This window comes from Camelus bactrianus, chromosome 18 (genome assembly GCF_048773025.1).
Source record: "Camelus bactrianus isolate YW-2024 breed Bactrian camel chromosome 18, ASM4877302v1, whole genome shotgun sequence".
Taxonomy (NCBI): domain Eukaryota; kingdom Metazoa; phylum Chordata; class Mammalia; order Artiodactyla; family Camelidae; genus Camelus; species Camelus bactrianus.
In genome coordinates, this window is record NC_133556.1 from 28492637 (window position 1) to 28508895 (window position 16259).

Below are 16259 nucleotides of genomic sequence, written 5' to 3' on the forward strand. Positions count from 1 at the left end.
AGCCCCGCAGATAGGGGAGCTGCCCATCATTTTGGGAGCCGGATACCCCTTAGTCACCCCAGGGAATTCCACCCACATGTCCGGCAGGGTAGGGCCTCCAGGCCCCATTGCTCTCTGTGGAAGCAGAAGGAACGTCATGCAGAGGGGCCTTGGCCACTGGCCGAGTGGACTCCGGGGTGATTTCCAGGCTGATCAGGAAGTGAAATAGCTCTTCATCCAGCCCCTCGCAGGGTGGGAGAGGGAGGACTGCCGGCCCCCAGGGAGGGAGGGCAGACCCTTTACTGTCGGCTCACTTTCAGCAGGACCCCTGCCAGCGGCGACCCCTGGACCCCCACCCCATCTTCCTGCTGCCAGGCACCCTGTGCTGGGCAGTCAGGAAACCAGACACACCAGCTCCTGGGGGAGCAGGCAGGGGAGAAGAGGAAAGGATGCCTTCTAGGTGTGGCCCGTGCCTGCAGAGCAGAATGGGTGGGGTGGGAGTGAGTGATATGTCAGACTGCGAGCACTTGCAGAGGCCCCAGTTCTCGGGGCAGAAATCTGACCCACAAGCTCGTGCTGGAGTTGGAGCCACCTGATAGGATGTGGTTCAACACAACGCCCATTGCCTGTCCCCACAGCAGCCAGAAGGCCGCTCAGGGTGGCCTCTGTCAGCCCTGCCCTAGGCCACCAGACCCCTGTCTGAACCCTGCATTCCAGCCAGGAAAACCCCACTTCCCTCACTCTGCCAGGGATTCACCCAGAAGCAGAAGTGGGTTAGATCACCTGAAACCCCGGTGAAGGTCACCACAGGGTGAGGGACATGAAGCCTTCCCAGTCAACCCCTCGCCCGGCCCCTGGGGGCATAAGTCACTAGTGGAAGTTTGGGGAACCCCCAACACCCCAGCTCAGAAGCAAAACCTGGGGGAGGGGGTGTCTCCATGGCATAGCCCAGTTTTCCTCCTGGGTGGAGAGAGTACCAGGTCACAGAAGGCACGTATCAGCCAGTGATCAAGGCCTCCCATGCCCCTATTCCCACATTGGCCTGGCTGCAAACCCAGCTAACTGGGTCTCCCTCTCAACTTGGGGGTAGCATCTGCTGGGTCCACCCTCCGCCACCCCTGGCGCTGGGCCAGCCTGGTGGGGAGGGGCTGCTAGCTGCATTAATCTATCAGTTCCTGGTGTGCCCTGGCCCCAGCCAGTGGTGTCTGGCTCCAAACAGCAGAGGGACCAATAGATGCTCGCTTGGAGCCCCTAGGCATGCAGATAATGCAGCCCCTCCCAGGATGACCCCTCCAGCGAGCTGGAGCCCGGGCCAGAGTTCAAACTCATTAGCACACACAAAATGGGAATCTAAGGCTATCCTCCTACCCTGACCTCCCTACCTCTCACCAGCCCTCCCTCCTCACCCTGCTCTGGTCACTGAGACGTCATTTGGCCCTGGTCCCCTGCCACCAGGAGCACCATCCCCCACTAGCTTTGTGTGGCCCCCAGAGGTGAGGGGAGAAGCTGGCAACACAGGGTGTCCCAGCTCCCTCACTGCTCATCCCCCTTCCAGCGCCCCCAGCCCTCTGCCTCCAGCTGCCATGCCTGGAAACTGCCCCCCGCCCCCACCCCAGATGGTGCCCTCAGGCCCCCGAGACGGGAAGGAGACATCTGCACACAGATCTTCGGCCTGCTGACCCCCAACACAGCAGCTCACGTGTTCACACACTCACACATGCATGCACATGCAGGCGAGAGCAGAGCTGCAAACTGTCCTTGCAGGGGTGGGTGTAGCTCAGTGGTAGAGTCATGCTTAGCATGCACAAGGTCCTGGGTTCAATCCCCAGTACCGCCATTTTTTAAAAAAGGTTTTTGTTTTGTTCTTTTTAAAAGAAGAATGTCCTTGCACTCCGCCTCACGAACCCTAGTGCAGAGGCCATTATTCTGACAGGGGACACCCAGGACCTGTGTGAAAAGCCTGAGGGAACAGAGAAAATGTGGGTGGGCAGGCACTCGCCTAGAGGGAGAGTCTGCGCTTTCACAGAATTTCTGTCCCAGGTTGACAGGGTAAGCACATAGCTGCTAGGGGTTCTCATGTATGGAGAGGAATGAGTCCCACATATCTGGCCCCAGATCTGTGATGTGCCCAAACGCAGTGCAGGGCAGGTTCTGGCCAACCTTAGAGAGGGCCACTGTCTCCAAGGACTTCCAGGACACAGGGAACTGCAGCCACTGCTCCAGGAGGCCGATCCTGGACAGCTGCTCTGGCATCCCTTTGGCTGTGTCTGCACCTGGATGGCAGGAAACCTGAGGACCTGCCCCACATGCCCACGGAGGAGCACTGAGCTCTGTCACAGCCAAACCCTGGCCCCTCCAGACACCAGCCAAACAACCACAAGTATCTCAGTGGCCCAACAAAGAGTGACGGGGACCCCAAAAATGCAGTTTAAGAGAAAGCAAGAGGCCAGCCTGGGCAGGATTTACTAGAGCAAGGAACCAGCGCAGGGAGCCCACAGGGACCTCCGCCCCTCCTTCGCCTTCCGCCTGGGACTTGAACGGCTTTGCCTCCTGTTGATATGGGTGCGAATGGCTGAGCCTTGTGGGCTGAGGCAGCGGAACAACCGAGGGGCCAGGCGGTGCCTGTGGGCACAGCCGTCGGCACGGCCGGGGGCCAGAGACCGGACACGCCAGCCCGACCTGGACAGACCGTTGCTGGGTCTGTTGCCGGCCCTGATCGGCGGGCCTCGCTGAGGTTCAGCTGCCCTCCGAGAGCAGTCCCCTGCTTGCTGATTTGTAGCCGACCTAATCCCGCACTAATTAGATTTCTGCGTTGGTGGTGAAAGGGCCCCATGCGTGCCAGCCCCCGGGCAGCCCAGCCTGCGGCTTGTTTTGCACAGAATTTTAATTGTTTCCAAATTAATCCTCAGACTGGAGTGAGCTCAGCACAGATAAGCCGGTCGCAGGGAGGGGAGCTGCTGCGTTCCCATCTTCCCGGCCCCGGGCTGGCCGCCCCTTCAGTGGGGTGGCGTGGGGAGGCCGAGCCTTGGACATGACGCGATCGCCCAGAAATGTCCAGGCCTTCTCCCGCCTCCTGCCTCAAGAGCACTGCCGGGCGGCCCAGCCCGGGGAGTTTTCCTTCTGTTTGCTCTTGGCTCAGCTTCTCTCCTAATCCTATTTTCACCAGTTTCTATCCAATTTAATACAGCTTCTGTAAGTCAAAATTAATTACCCTGTATGCTTCCAGCCCCATGGTCTCCCATTCACCGTTCTGGGGCCAGGCTCAGAAAGAGGGGCTTGGAGGCAGGCAGGTGAAGGAGAGGAAGACAGTCCTACACGTGGGGGAGGCTTTGGGGTCCTACTTCCACACAAAGGAACCCAGCCAGGCTGAAGGAGCAAGGTCCCACCCAGCAGCGTGAAGGACAAGCCTCTTCCACCAGGAAGCCTTCCCTGATTGCTTCCACCTCCCTGAGCTCCGCTGACAACTACAATGTGTGCCCAAAGCCAAGCCTGCCCTCCCTACCACCCTCAGTAAAGGACCCACGAAGGACTCGGGCACCTTGCAAAATGTGTCCATTGCAGTTGAATAAAAAATGAATAAAGATACCAAAAGCATAGGCAACAGAATTAAAAATAGATTAATCTCACCAAAGTTAAAAACTTTTGTGCTTCAAAAGCACCATTAGGAAGGTGAAAAGACAGCCTTCTAATCGGGAGAAGATGTTTGCAAATCAAGTATCTGATAAAGGACTAGTGTCCAGAACGTACAGAAAACTCTTACAACTCAACAATACGAAGACAAATTACCAACTTTAAAAAATGGGTAAAGGAGTTGAACAGACAGTTCTCCAAAGGCCAATTAGCACATGAAAAGATTCTCAACGCTGCCCCTCATCAAGGAAATGCAAAGTAAAACCCATAGTGAGATATCACCTCACACCCACTAGGGTGGCTAGAATCAAAAACCAAAACAAACAAACCAACCCCAGAAAATAATGAGTGTTGAGGAGGATGTGGGTTCTGGAAACTTGAGCATGGCTGGTGGGAATGTAAAATGGTTCAGCCACTGGGGAAAACAGCATGGCGGTTCCTCCAAAGGTTAGACACAGAATCATCATGAGGTCCAGCAATTCCACTCCCAGGTAGACCCCCAACATAATTGAAAACATATGTCTGCACAAAAACTTGCACACCAGTGTTCATAGCATTCACAACAGCCGGAAGTGGAAACAACCCAAATGTCCACCAACAAAGGAATGCATATGCATAATGTTGTCCATCCACACAATGGAATACGATTCAGCCATAAAAAGGAATGAAGCACTGATGCATGGATGAACCTCAAAAACATCACACTCAGTGAAATAAGCCAGATACAGGAAGACAGAAACACTGTATGATTGCCTCTTCATGAAAAGTCCAGAACAGGAAAATCCACTGGGACAGAAGTATAATAGTGGTTGTCCAGGGAAGAGGGATCAGGGAGTGATGGCCGAGGGGTATGGAGTTTCCTTTAGGGGGTGATGAAATGTTCCAAAACTGATTCTGATCATGGTTGCTCAGGTCCAGGATCTGTAGTGAGTATACTAAGAACCGCTGAGTTGTACAATTTAAAATGACAAACCTTATGATAGGTGAAGTCTATCTAAGAAAAGTGATTATTAAAAAAATGAATCAAGAGTGAAGAAAGGAAGAAATACCAAAAAAAAAAAAAAAAAAAACACACAAGAAGTTCAGAGAGCACCCAGAACCATTCGGTCATACCCTCTGCTTGGACCTTCCCAGTAGGCAGAGCAAAGATGGAAACATACACATAACAGTACTTTTGCTACATGATCCCATTACAGACACTTCTCGTGTGTCAGCCAAGTTTGTCCCCATCAGATGTGGGCTGGCGGCTGGCTTTATAGATGAGGAAACCAAGGCAGGCCCAAGATCACCAGCTGGTGAATGGTAGAACCCAGACAGGCTTCCTGCTCTCCTCACATACTGCCCCCTCCCCACTTGCCCATTTGTGTCCATGGAGATGTGAGCAGTCACCACCAGCAAAAGTGGCCATACATGGCCTTTCCAAAAGATGTTCTGTAAACTGTTCTTGAAGGCCAGGCGGTGGGGGATGGAGGGAGACTCCCCCACAGGGTGACTCTCACCAGGACCAGCTGGGTGTCCCCTGATTTGCAGGATTGGGGGCAGCCCCAGGGAGCATGTCCAGGGCTCATCACAGAAGCATGCTGGCCAGAGAGGCCACTTCTGGCTGTCACCGTGACCAAAGTTTAAAGAGTGTTTGAAGCCTTGAGGATTTTATGGAAGAAGCGTGCCTTCCCAAGGGCCTTGGGAGTGTCTTGGCCCCTGGATGGGGAGACCCTGGCTCCTGCGGTCATTGGCCCTCCTCCTGGCCCGACCCTGGGCCCTCCCGGTCATTGGCCCGGCTCCATGCACACAGGAGCATGCATGCCATGGATTTGGGCAACTGTCCAGATGCGCCTGTCTCTCTGAAGCCCTAGGCCCTGAGGGCTCCGGACTGTGGTCTCTGCGGTGTCTTCCTCCTCACCACTATTTCCTGGGGTGAAGTCGAGGGGGAAGCAGGCGCCTTGAGGCCACATTTCCCATGGCTAGCGCCCCATCAGAGGCCTCCTCCCCACCAGCTGGGGCTCCACCAGAAGGGGGAGGCCCAAGGGTCCCTGTAGCCTACTCCTTGCTTGCTGCCTTTCCTGGGAACCTCTGCAGTGGACTCTGCCCAATTATCAAACGCCAGCATCCAATCATGCGATCAATGTGCTTGCCTCAGGTCTCCTGCGGAGCGCGGCTCAGAGGCCAGGGGTCTGTACCCCTGCAAACCCTGAGGCCCTTTGCCAAAAGGATGCAAGGCTGCTTGCACCCCACTTCCCTCTACTGGACCTGGAGAGAAGGTGTTGCTTGGCCCTGCAGTAACCTAGCCAGAAGTGTCTCTCTCTCTTTTTTTTTTTTTTTTAATTAATGGAGGTACTGGGGATTGAACTCAAGACCTCGTGCATGCTAAGCACATGCTCTACCACTGAGCTACCCACACCCCTCCTGCCTGGAGTTTAGACAACTGGTCAGGCCCAGGCCCAGATGTCAGAGCTCCAGACAGACTCACCTCCTGGACAGGAGGCCCCTAGGGGAGATCGGAGTGCCGGGGACTCCCACGGGGCACCAGAGGATCTGTTCTGGCCGCTGGTGGTTCCTAGGCCCCCTACAGTGAATCATCAGTCTTCACCGGTGGTCTCCCTAAGTGCGCTGTGTCCACAACCCCTCCTCCAAAGGACACCAGTCCCATTGGGATCGGGTCCACTCTACTTGAGCATGACCACATCTTACCTCTCCTGATTACAGCTGCAATGACCCTATTTCCAAATGAGGTCCCATTTGGAGGTACTGGGGGTCACTACGTCAACACAGGAATGTTAAGGAGATGCAATTCAATCCTTAACACCCCCTACCGGAATTGCACAGCAACACAACTTGTGGAAGACAGAAATGCGTGCTGGGGAGGGGGCCACACCCGACACCACTGTTGACCTGGGTGCAGGTTCTTGGCATGAAGGCGTCTCTCCAGGGCTTGGCTGGGGGAGGGGAGGCGGTTCCCAGGGGTGCCAAGGCCCGATGGGTAGTACTGGGAACAAAGAACACAGAGGATGGGGTCTCTGGGGTCCTGCCGTGTGGGGCCCAGGGCCGGGTTACATGCCACAACGTGGTAAAGGGAATTAAATTGCAGGTGGAACAGAGTTTGCCAATTGCTAACCTGAGATGGGATTCTCCTGGGTTATCCAGTTGGGTCTAGCAGCATCTCCAGGGGCCTCAGCAGTGGAAGAGGAGACCGGGAAGATGCAATGCCATGAAAAGAGCTCGACCGGCCATTTCAGGCTGTGAACATGGAGAGGGGGCCACGAGCCGAGGATGCGGCGCCTCCGCCTCCAAAAGCTGAAAAAGGCAGGAAACAGATTCTGCCCAGAAGCCTCCAGAAGGAGCCAGCCCTGCAGACACCATGATCTCAGCCCATGAGATCTGTGTGGGACTCCTACCTCCAGATTGTAAGAGAATAAAATGTCTCTGCTTTTAGGTCCTGAGTTTTTGGGGATTTGGTACAGCAGCCACACGACACTAATATGCTACCCACCCCACCCCCCGGAACATGGGGTCCCAGGAACCAGACCCAGAGCCCCACGCAGCCCATGTGGATCTAGCAAACTGGCCACAGAAACTTTTGACCAAGCTCGGGTCTAGTGCCACAGAGGGTTCCACAGAGGGGCAGGAAGGAACACAGCACAGTCACACCCATGACAGATGCCATACACCTGATGCCACAAAAGGCCACGCCCTGTGAGCTCCACCTCAGTGAAAGACAGCTTGCTCTGATGGGTGATGGGAGCTCTGGGTGTTCCTGTCTACATGGCCCAGGGCCTGGGGCTCATGGAGGGCCCGTGGGACCCCGACAGGGCTACATGCCTGCCTGTCCCATCCTGGGCCCTGGAGGCCTCTGTCCTCCGCCGACCCTGGCCTGAGTGGCCAGCCTGCCCAGCTGCTCTGAGCAGACTCAGCCACAGAGAGTGGGCCCGGCCCCAACACATACAGCCCAGAGCTCTGGCCGGGAGCAGCCTCCCAGGGGGAGCAGCTACCAGGCATCCAGGACACCGTCTCTGTTGCTGAGGCTGATGGGATCATGACACCCCCTAATCACTGTCCCTACACTTGGACAGCATGTATTGTGCCATCCCACTGCTCAGATGGGCAGACTGAGGCTCAGAAGGTCAGGGGCCACCAGCTCTGAAGCCCATGCCTGGACTACACTCAGGGACAATTCGCCTTTCCAATTCTGTGGACAGACCCAGGGAGGGGCCTAGACACTCACCCAGGCTCAGGCTGCCATGGGGGTGGGGAGTCTGGACCCTGACCTCCATCTTCCCTGGAGCTAGGAATGGCTGCCGGTGAGAACTGTCACTGCAGTGTCAGGCCTGGAAGAACCCCAGACTCCCAGCCCATCTCAGCCCTCAGGCCACTGCATCTCCCTCCAGGAAGCCCAGCCCTGGTAGGTCTCCAGGGCCTACACCTCATCAGGTGAGAACGTGCTCCCCTGGGGGCACTGCAGGGTGAGTGGGTCCCTCAAGCCAGCCGCTGTCCATCCCTGCAGCCCTTGCCTGTCTCTGTCACCCCAGAGTCCTTCCAGGTCACGGTGCCCAGGGCCTTACAGCTGCTCAGAGACAGAGCATGACCGCAGACCCAGGGCCCTGCCTCCCAGCACAGCTGCCTCAGAGCCCTGAGCACAGTGGGGCCCCTCTAAACACCTGTTGAATGCAGGTGGAGTAAGGGGTTCCTGGTCAGCTGCAGCAGCCCCTCCCCAGCTACTGGGACTTCAGTCAGAGCTGGACCACTGCCCTGGACTGGGTTCCACCCCATCAGCCTCTGCTCCCCCAGCACTTGGACAGCTCTTCCTGCAGCTCTCTGTCCCCAGCGCCACCAGGACTGCGCTGGAGCCGCTGGAGGTCGGGATAGCCCTGGAGGAGCTACTTGGAGGCTGAGTGGGTTGAGAGGAGGTGGGGCACTTGGGCAGGAAGACCCTGGCATCAGCTTCACAGGCATATTAGTGGGAAAACAGGACATGTAAGAACCAGGCATACATGCCTGCAACCTGCACAGGGGCATGAGAACCACACCTATCCAGTGCACGTCCTTGTTGTGCGTGCACACATGTGTGTATCTGGGAGCATGGCAGTGTGTGCAGGTGTGTGTGCATCTGTGGCCACGTGCACATGCATGTGTATGTGTATGCATCTAACTTGGGGGATGCTCCTGTGAGCTTTGGGAGCCGTGAATGGCCAAGCCATCTGTTCCCTCTGGGACACTGTTGATGCCTGGCCTTGGGCCTGGGGTGGCACTGAGCAGTCCCCTTGGCCTTCACCACCTCAGATGGCCCCCTCCTGCTCTGTGACTGTAGATAAGGCATGTCAGGCAGGGCAACCTCACAGACAAAGGCAGGGAAGTGGGGCCCAGCATAGCCTGTCCCCAGGACTGGGCAGCATTGGCCAGATGCCCCAAGGCCGAACAGCCATGACCAGGACGGTGGCCTGAGCTCACGTGTCCTAGGACCCAGGGCAGCACCCTCCCAGCGCTCTGCGGGGACCCTGGGCTGCCTTCCTGAAAGTGTGGATTCCAGAGCAGCTGTTCAGCTATCGAATCACCTTGGAAAACACAGACAGACGCTGCCTGGCAGCGCCGGGGTAATCCTCGCCTTCCTGGGGACACGGTGGCCACCGGAGAGCACTGAAGACTGATTTTCCACCTGATTTAACCAGCTCGACTATTCCTCCCAGCATGGCCCCCGCTGTAGCCTCAGGTGCTGGGGTCTGGAGTCACTCTGGGCCTCCTCCTCCCTGAGACCTGGCCCCACCTGCCTGTGAGGGTCTCCTGGGTATCAGTGAACTGAGGGGAAAAGTAAGTCTTCTCCATCGCCCCAAAATGAGCCCCACACTGAGGATTCGGTGCCTCAGGTAAGAACCCTTCTTGCTGGCAGGTCTGTGCTTCTTTCAGTGTGTATGGACTGGAAAGAGAACATGCGCATCACAAACCCACCTTAGAAAGTCTTCTTTCAAACAGACTTGAAGCTCAAAGATGGATGGATTCTGAAGAAAAGTAGGTCACTAGTGGCGCAGGTGGCCATGGGTCCAGCACGGCAAACAGTGTTGTCAACGTCCCCCTTGATTGTCGGCACGTCCAAATAGGGGTCAGGGAGGTAAATTAGGTCAGCAGGCATCTTTCAGCACCTACACTGTGCCCAGGCCTATGCTGCCAGGTGAGCAGCTTCAAGCAGAGAAGAGCGTGTCATCCCTGAAACCTGGGAGCTGTGATACCCTCAGGAGGGTGAGCAGGGAAGGCAAGACAAGCCCCAGGGTTTCCCGAGTCAAGGGGAGAGGAAGTGAGGTCGCTGGCCCGAAAGGGAAGGAGTCATGCCCTTGGTCTCATGGACACCTGGTCGGGCTGGCAAGGAGGTGGTTTTCTCAGGCTCCTCCAGGGCCAGCTAAGTGCCTCGCTCCCACTATCTCCACCCTCCGGCTAACCTCTCCTCCCCAGGAGCCTACGGCCCTTGAGAGGCAAGACAGAGTCAACCCCTGGGAGCCTCCCCCACCACACGGGACAGACAAGGGGCCAGCAATGAAGGGGGAGGCCAGAGGGATGTGACCACTAGCAGCTGCAGGAAACCAATGCAGATGAGGACCCAGGAACACAGGACCATAAATGAGGCTTAAAAAAACAGGAACTTAATCTCTCGCAGTTCTAGGGGCCAGAAGTCAGAAATCAACATGTCAGCAGGGTTGAATTCTTCCTGAAGCTCCAGGGAGGATCCTTCCTATCTCGTCCAGCTCCTGAGGACCCTGGGTGGTCCTGGGCTTGTGGCCTCAGTGGCCCGGCCTCTTCCTTTGTCTCCTCAACGTCTCCCTCAGGCAGGACAACTCCGGGCTGTGCCCACTCCTCCCACAAGACGGATGGAGCCCAGTGCCCATGGCTCTAACCTGCTTGCTCCCCGGTGTTCCTGGGATCATATCCCTCCTGGAATCCTTGTCTTCAGAACCTGGCCTGGGATACGCTGGGCTCAGGCATCTTCCCCAATGCCCAGAGACCAAGGAGATGCTGGTTTGCCCTGATTGGTGACAGGCAGCATTTTAAATACAGGGTTAATGCCACGGTCTGGCACCCGGCACTGAGAGTTTATAGTGGAAAGCCCTCTGAGGTCCCTCCATGCCCAGCCTTTTTTATGAAACGCCCACCCCACTCCCCCGGGAGGCTGGGGGAACAGCATCCTGGACATGGGCGCCGGATGGGGCAGTGGTCACCTGGAGAAGCATGACTCGGGCCAGGCCTTGCTGGCCAGTAGCTATCCCTGGAGCAGCTGCTGGCCAGGGAAGCCCAGACAGGGCTGGGACGGGCAGGGCAGTCCAGGGCCTCAACCTGTGTAGCCCCCACGCCCCCCCACCATCTGCCCCACCCCTCACCACAGGCACTGCTTCCTGATAGACCCGCCTGGCGGACGCTGTGCCGACCTGTCCCTCCAAGAGCGCCCCACAGGCCGGGTTCTCAGCATCCCAGCTGTGGGCACGTGTCCTGCGGGTGTTTTAGGAGAATGGAGACTTTGTGGCAGAGGCTACTGGGGCTACAAGTTTCCCTTTGCCAGCCTAGAAACGGACACTTCTGTCTTGTTTCCACAAAGCCTTTTCCGTAGACATTGTCTGAACACCTACTGTGTGTTCAGCCCGCAGACCAGCTGTGCACACTCCACCCCAGAACTCTCTGTGCTGCCTGCCAGCCTCCCCCTCCCCGAGCAAGACCTGTGATCTCCTGCCCTCATCCCCGCGGGGGCTCTGCCCTCACTTGCCCCCTTCCTTTATTAAAATCACAGCCCAAACCTCTGTTCAGGACAGGGCTCTGGGACTGCCTGGTCCATCTGGACCCCCTCAAGCTGCCCCACCTCCCAGACCCCACAGTCCCCCAGGAGGCAGGTCCCTGGGCATCCTCCTCCAACCAGCTCATTTCCTTCAGCTCCTGGGGGTTCCCTCAACTGCTTGGGCTACAGGTAAGCACTGCACCGGTGGGATAGCATCCCACAAATTCACCTCCATCGGAACTTCAGAATGAGACCCTTGAAATAGTCTTCACCCACTTAATTAAGTTAGAAGAGGTCGTCGTGGATTAGGGAGGGACTTAATCCACTGACATGTGTTCTCAGCGGAGAGAACAGACAGGCAGACAGAGCCAGACTGTGGTGAGGGGTCCTGACTTCAGGCTCTGGCCTACAGAACCAGGAGATGGTAAATTGCTGCTCTTTCAAGCTGCCCAGTTTGTGGGGGTGGTTTCCATGGCCCCAGGACACTGACACAGGCACCTCATCACTGTCTCATCCCCTATGAGGATCAAGAGTCCACTGGCCAGGGGCAGGGAGGGCAGGGTGCCAGCCACGTCGTCCCAGCTATTGGTGGAGATGGGCGCCGTGGGTGATGGGGTCTGCGGGGGCCTATCTGCAGGGAGACCCTTGGGGCTTTGATGACCGGCAGAGCACTGTGGATTCCAGGAGCCCCCTCGCCCCAGGGCCCCAGGGGAAGGAGGCAATATGGAGTTCTGAGAAGTCTGGCCAAAGCTGGCCAGGTTCCCCTTCAGGGCCTGGCAGAGCCTGCAGGGGTAGGAGGAAGACATGGAACCCCATGGGGAGGAGTGTAGACAGCCAACTGCCCCTACCCCCTGCTGTTTGTCCCTAGGCCAGAGGGGTGTCCCCGGGCCAGGCTCTGGTTACCTGGCCTGGCAGGGCTGCCCACGGCTCCCGGCACATCCATCCCGCTAGGCATCCATGCTCTCCTCCCAGTGCTAGACGCCTCTAGAGCTATTTCAGGCGCCTGGTGGAGACACTACCCGTCTGGCCAGGCCAGGGCATGGCCCCCGCCCACTGGGCCCTCCCTGCCAGGGCGCCCTGGCCCTGTGAGCCTCAGTGACTCATGTCCGCCATCGGGCCGCCAACTGTCTCAGTACAGGTGGCCCCCAGGGACTCTGCTCCCCCAGGACCCATGGCAGGGGTCCCCCGTGTTGGGTATCCCCATGTCGGGACCATCAGCTTCCCCTTCTAGGGTCCCAAGCCCAGCCCTCTGTCTCCAGACACCAAGCCGTGTCCCCACTCAGAAGAGGGAAGTGAGACTTGCACCACTATCCTCATGCTCTCTCAGGGTCCACACCACCCTGCTCTGGGCCAGGTCTCAAAGCTCCCACGTTGCCAGGTGATTGAGCAAAGGGCCCACAGCCACTGTCCATGAGGCTGGGACAACCGTGGGTGACAGTCACTGCGGCACACGGGTACCCCATTCCTGACAGGGACAGGGGTCAGCCCATGAGGCAGAGCTGACCACAGACCCCCGGGCCACCTCCACTCCCTCACCACACCGTTTTCCAAAAATTCAAATCTGCACAGAATTTATCGAATGAAATTGCTACAATTCCCGCTCTACCCCCCAGTGTACTGGTTACTGGAAAGCAAGGTTCACAAACGGCCCTCTGTAAAAGACTTGTTTTTGGCGCGTTTATACAGCTACCTTTGTTCATATAAAAATCTGGAAGCTGCCTTCTGCAAGCCGGGCCCCTCCCCCTTGGACACTTAGGGAGGTATTTCTGTATGAAATACGGTCCACGCGCTGAGGCAAGAACGAGCGGGCGCAGTAAATTCTGAGGTGGAATTTGTTTAACCTATCACCCCACGGCAGTAAGTGTGACGCTGGGCGGCCTGGCGCACTGATGTATTTTTATAACACTTGGCAAGGCCGCCTGGGAGGCTGGAGAAACCCACCAATCGGAGCTGCTGCAGGGGTGGGCCCGCTCCCTGGCTGGCTCCTCAGAAAAAGTTCTGAAGCCTCACGGTCTCTGCGGCAAACTCATTCATTCATTCATACATTCATTCACTCATGTACTCATTCATTCACAGGCCCACTTCTCTCTCTAGCCAGGCTGGCTGCTGCTGGACAGGACCTTGAAGACACTGCCTCCACCTGTCCCCCAGCCCCTGAATGTCCCAACTTGGTGAGACAGGCATAGGGAGCGGGGAGCCTTGTAACGTGTCCAGGAGGACCAGCTGAAGGAAGAAGCCATCAGAGAAGCTTTGCTGCGCTTCAAGCCATCCTACCAAGTGTGCCTGCCACCACAGAGGGTGAGCTCTCCAGCTCTGGTTGTAAGCAAGGAGAAGATGGGGAGTCCCAGAGAGCAGGCTGGGTCAGGTGGACCTGAGGCCTCTCCAGGATGCCCCATGACATCCTGCTCCATGACAGTAACAGTGTGCTCCATGGGCCTGGGTCTGCAGCCACTGGGCCGGGCTGCTTCTTCCTGCCAACAGCAAGGATTTGGAAGGAGGCAGTGGGCAGGCCGAGAAGGGTAGAACTTGAACCCACACACATGTCCACACTGGAGACAGAGAGGTTCACTGAGAGTTCCCAGCTCACCGCCCCGCAGCCCTGGATTTGTGAGACTGACTTTTCAGCTCCAAAACGCATTTGGGGTCAGGATGACCATCCCCTGGAGAGACCATCCCTCTGTGGCCAGGGGCTGCTGCAGGGTCTGGGACAAGCAGGGTGCTTAGGGAAATGGGGACAGTTTCACCAACCCAGATGCCCATCTGAAACTGACATTTTATAAACTGAGCCTTAACTGAGATAAGGTAGGGAAGTTCTCCCTCACTTGATTTTGCAAAGAAAAGGAATCAGCCTCTGTGAGACTAGGGGTGGTGCCCACGCAGGTGCTGGAGCCGCATCCCAGCCCACAGCCTCCATCTCTGTCACAACCTTCATCTCTGCCCAGAGCACCCCATCTCTGCCTGTCTCTGGGATTCCGTCCAGCTCGGGGCCCGAGACCTCAGGCGGCAGCCCCACAGCTGCCTTGCAAGCTCCCTCCGCCGTGAAGTCCTGGCCAGGGCCCGCTTCAATTTGCATCAATATTGACCCAGCCCAAGAGTGGGGGGCCCAGTGGCCCACAGGGGGCTTGTGGAGTCGCCCATGCCTGCCACGCTTCGCGGGCCCCTGAAATGTTTGTGCAGGGTTGGAAACCACCTGAGGCTCCACGTGGGGCACCATCTTTACATTAGGAAAAATAACAGGGTTTTTGTCATGAAAAGTTCATTAATGGCTTCTGAGGGGGAAAGAAGCCTTGAAACCTTGGTATTAAACCTACCAGGAGTGTGAACCTCACCGTTGTGCCTGCCATGCAGCCCAGGCAGGCGTGGAGCCAGGGCGGAACATTCCGGGGCGGCTTCTCCTTGGGGTATTGATGCCAAGGTTTGGTTTGGGGGACGGCCAGCGTGAGACCAGGCGCCGTGTGTGTCCGCGCTGTGCTTCTTGCAAAGGGGGGTCTGCACAGGTAGCGTGGAACCCTGATGGGTAGACGTCAAGATCACAGACGCTTCTGGAACCTCTCCCAGAATGTGGACGCAGCTGCCTTAAGTCACACTGCACTTGACATGCAAATCCTTCAGTGGCTTCTGTCTGCTTGGACTGCCAGAAACAAGCCCCACAGACGTGTGGCTTCAACAGCAGAAATGTGTTTCCCCTGGTCCCAGAGGCTGGACATCCAGATCAGGGTGTCGGCGGGGCTGGCTCCTCCTGAGCCTCTGTCCTTGGCAAGCAGACGGCTGCCTTCTCCATGTGTCCTCTGTGGTCTTCCCTGCGTATCTGTGTACTGATCTCCTAAGGACATCAGTCACGTTCATTAGGTCCCACCTTAAGGACCTCATTTTACCTTCGTCACCTCTCTAAAGATCCTCCTCTCCAAATACAGTCAGTCCTGAAGAAGAGGGGCTCAGACTTCAACACAGGAATTTCAGGGACACACTCTGCCTGTGAGAGCTTATCTCTGACAATCATCCCAGGTGATGGTGAAAAAAAGAATCACCGACCAGGGGCTCAGAGCTTTGCAGGTCCGTCATCCCCCTTTGGCCCCATGGACAGGGCACTTATAATCCCCCCATTCCCAGGCCTGGGGCAGGGCGTGCAGATGGGGACACATTCACTGTCCAGGGATCCCAGGCCTCTGCTCATGGGAACCCCAGGGGGCATGCAGGACGGCAGGGTGTGGGGAGATGCTGGAGAAGAATTTTAACTTACTGTCTCACCCCCTGGGAGTGCTAGGGCCACACCTAGGCCAGGTGCATCACCTCTCTGAGCCTCAGTATCCCCACCTATAAAGTGGGTACAACCAAGTCCCCACCTGAGGTCATGAGTGTAAGTGCTCTGGCTGGTGCTGGAGGAGAAGGTCTCCTTTCCACAGCAGCCATCACTACTACCAGCGATGTGATGGATCGGGACACCACATTCAGGAGCAGAGGTAGGCAGAGGGTACACAGTTGCCCACCAGAGGCAGCTCCCAGACAGGCATGAGTGACCTGTGCCCAGAAAGCCTCTCCTCCCTCTCTGCCCCCAGGGGCCACCGCTGCCACTGTTGCAGGAGTGGCCCCTGTGCCCATCTCTGCCATGCAGGCCAGCCCCATCTGCCCACCCTGGCAAAATTGAGGCCTGGCCACAGAGGAGCCACTGCTCCCTGAGATGCCACAGCCTCTGGAGTACCAGGGGCCATTGCCCTGGGCCAGTACTCCCTGGAGACCAAGGCCTTCCTGCACCCCCTGGGGATCCACCAGCGTCCCACCTGACTGTTAGACTGTTAATGGGGCCTGACAGCCAACAACAGTGAAAAGACACGTTACATGGGCAAACTTTGGTTGGGAGGAAGTTATCTCATGCTGCTGTCTGGGTAGCAGGGCAAGTGGAACTCTA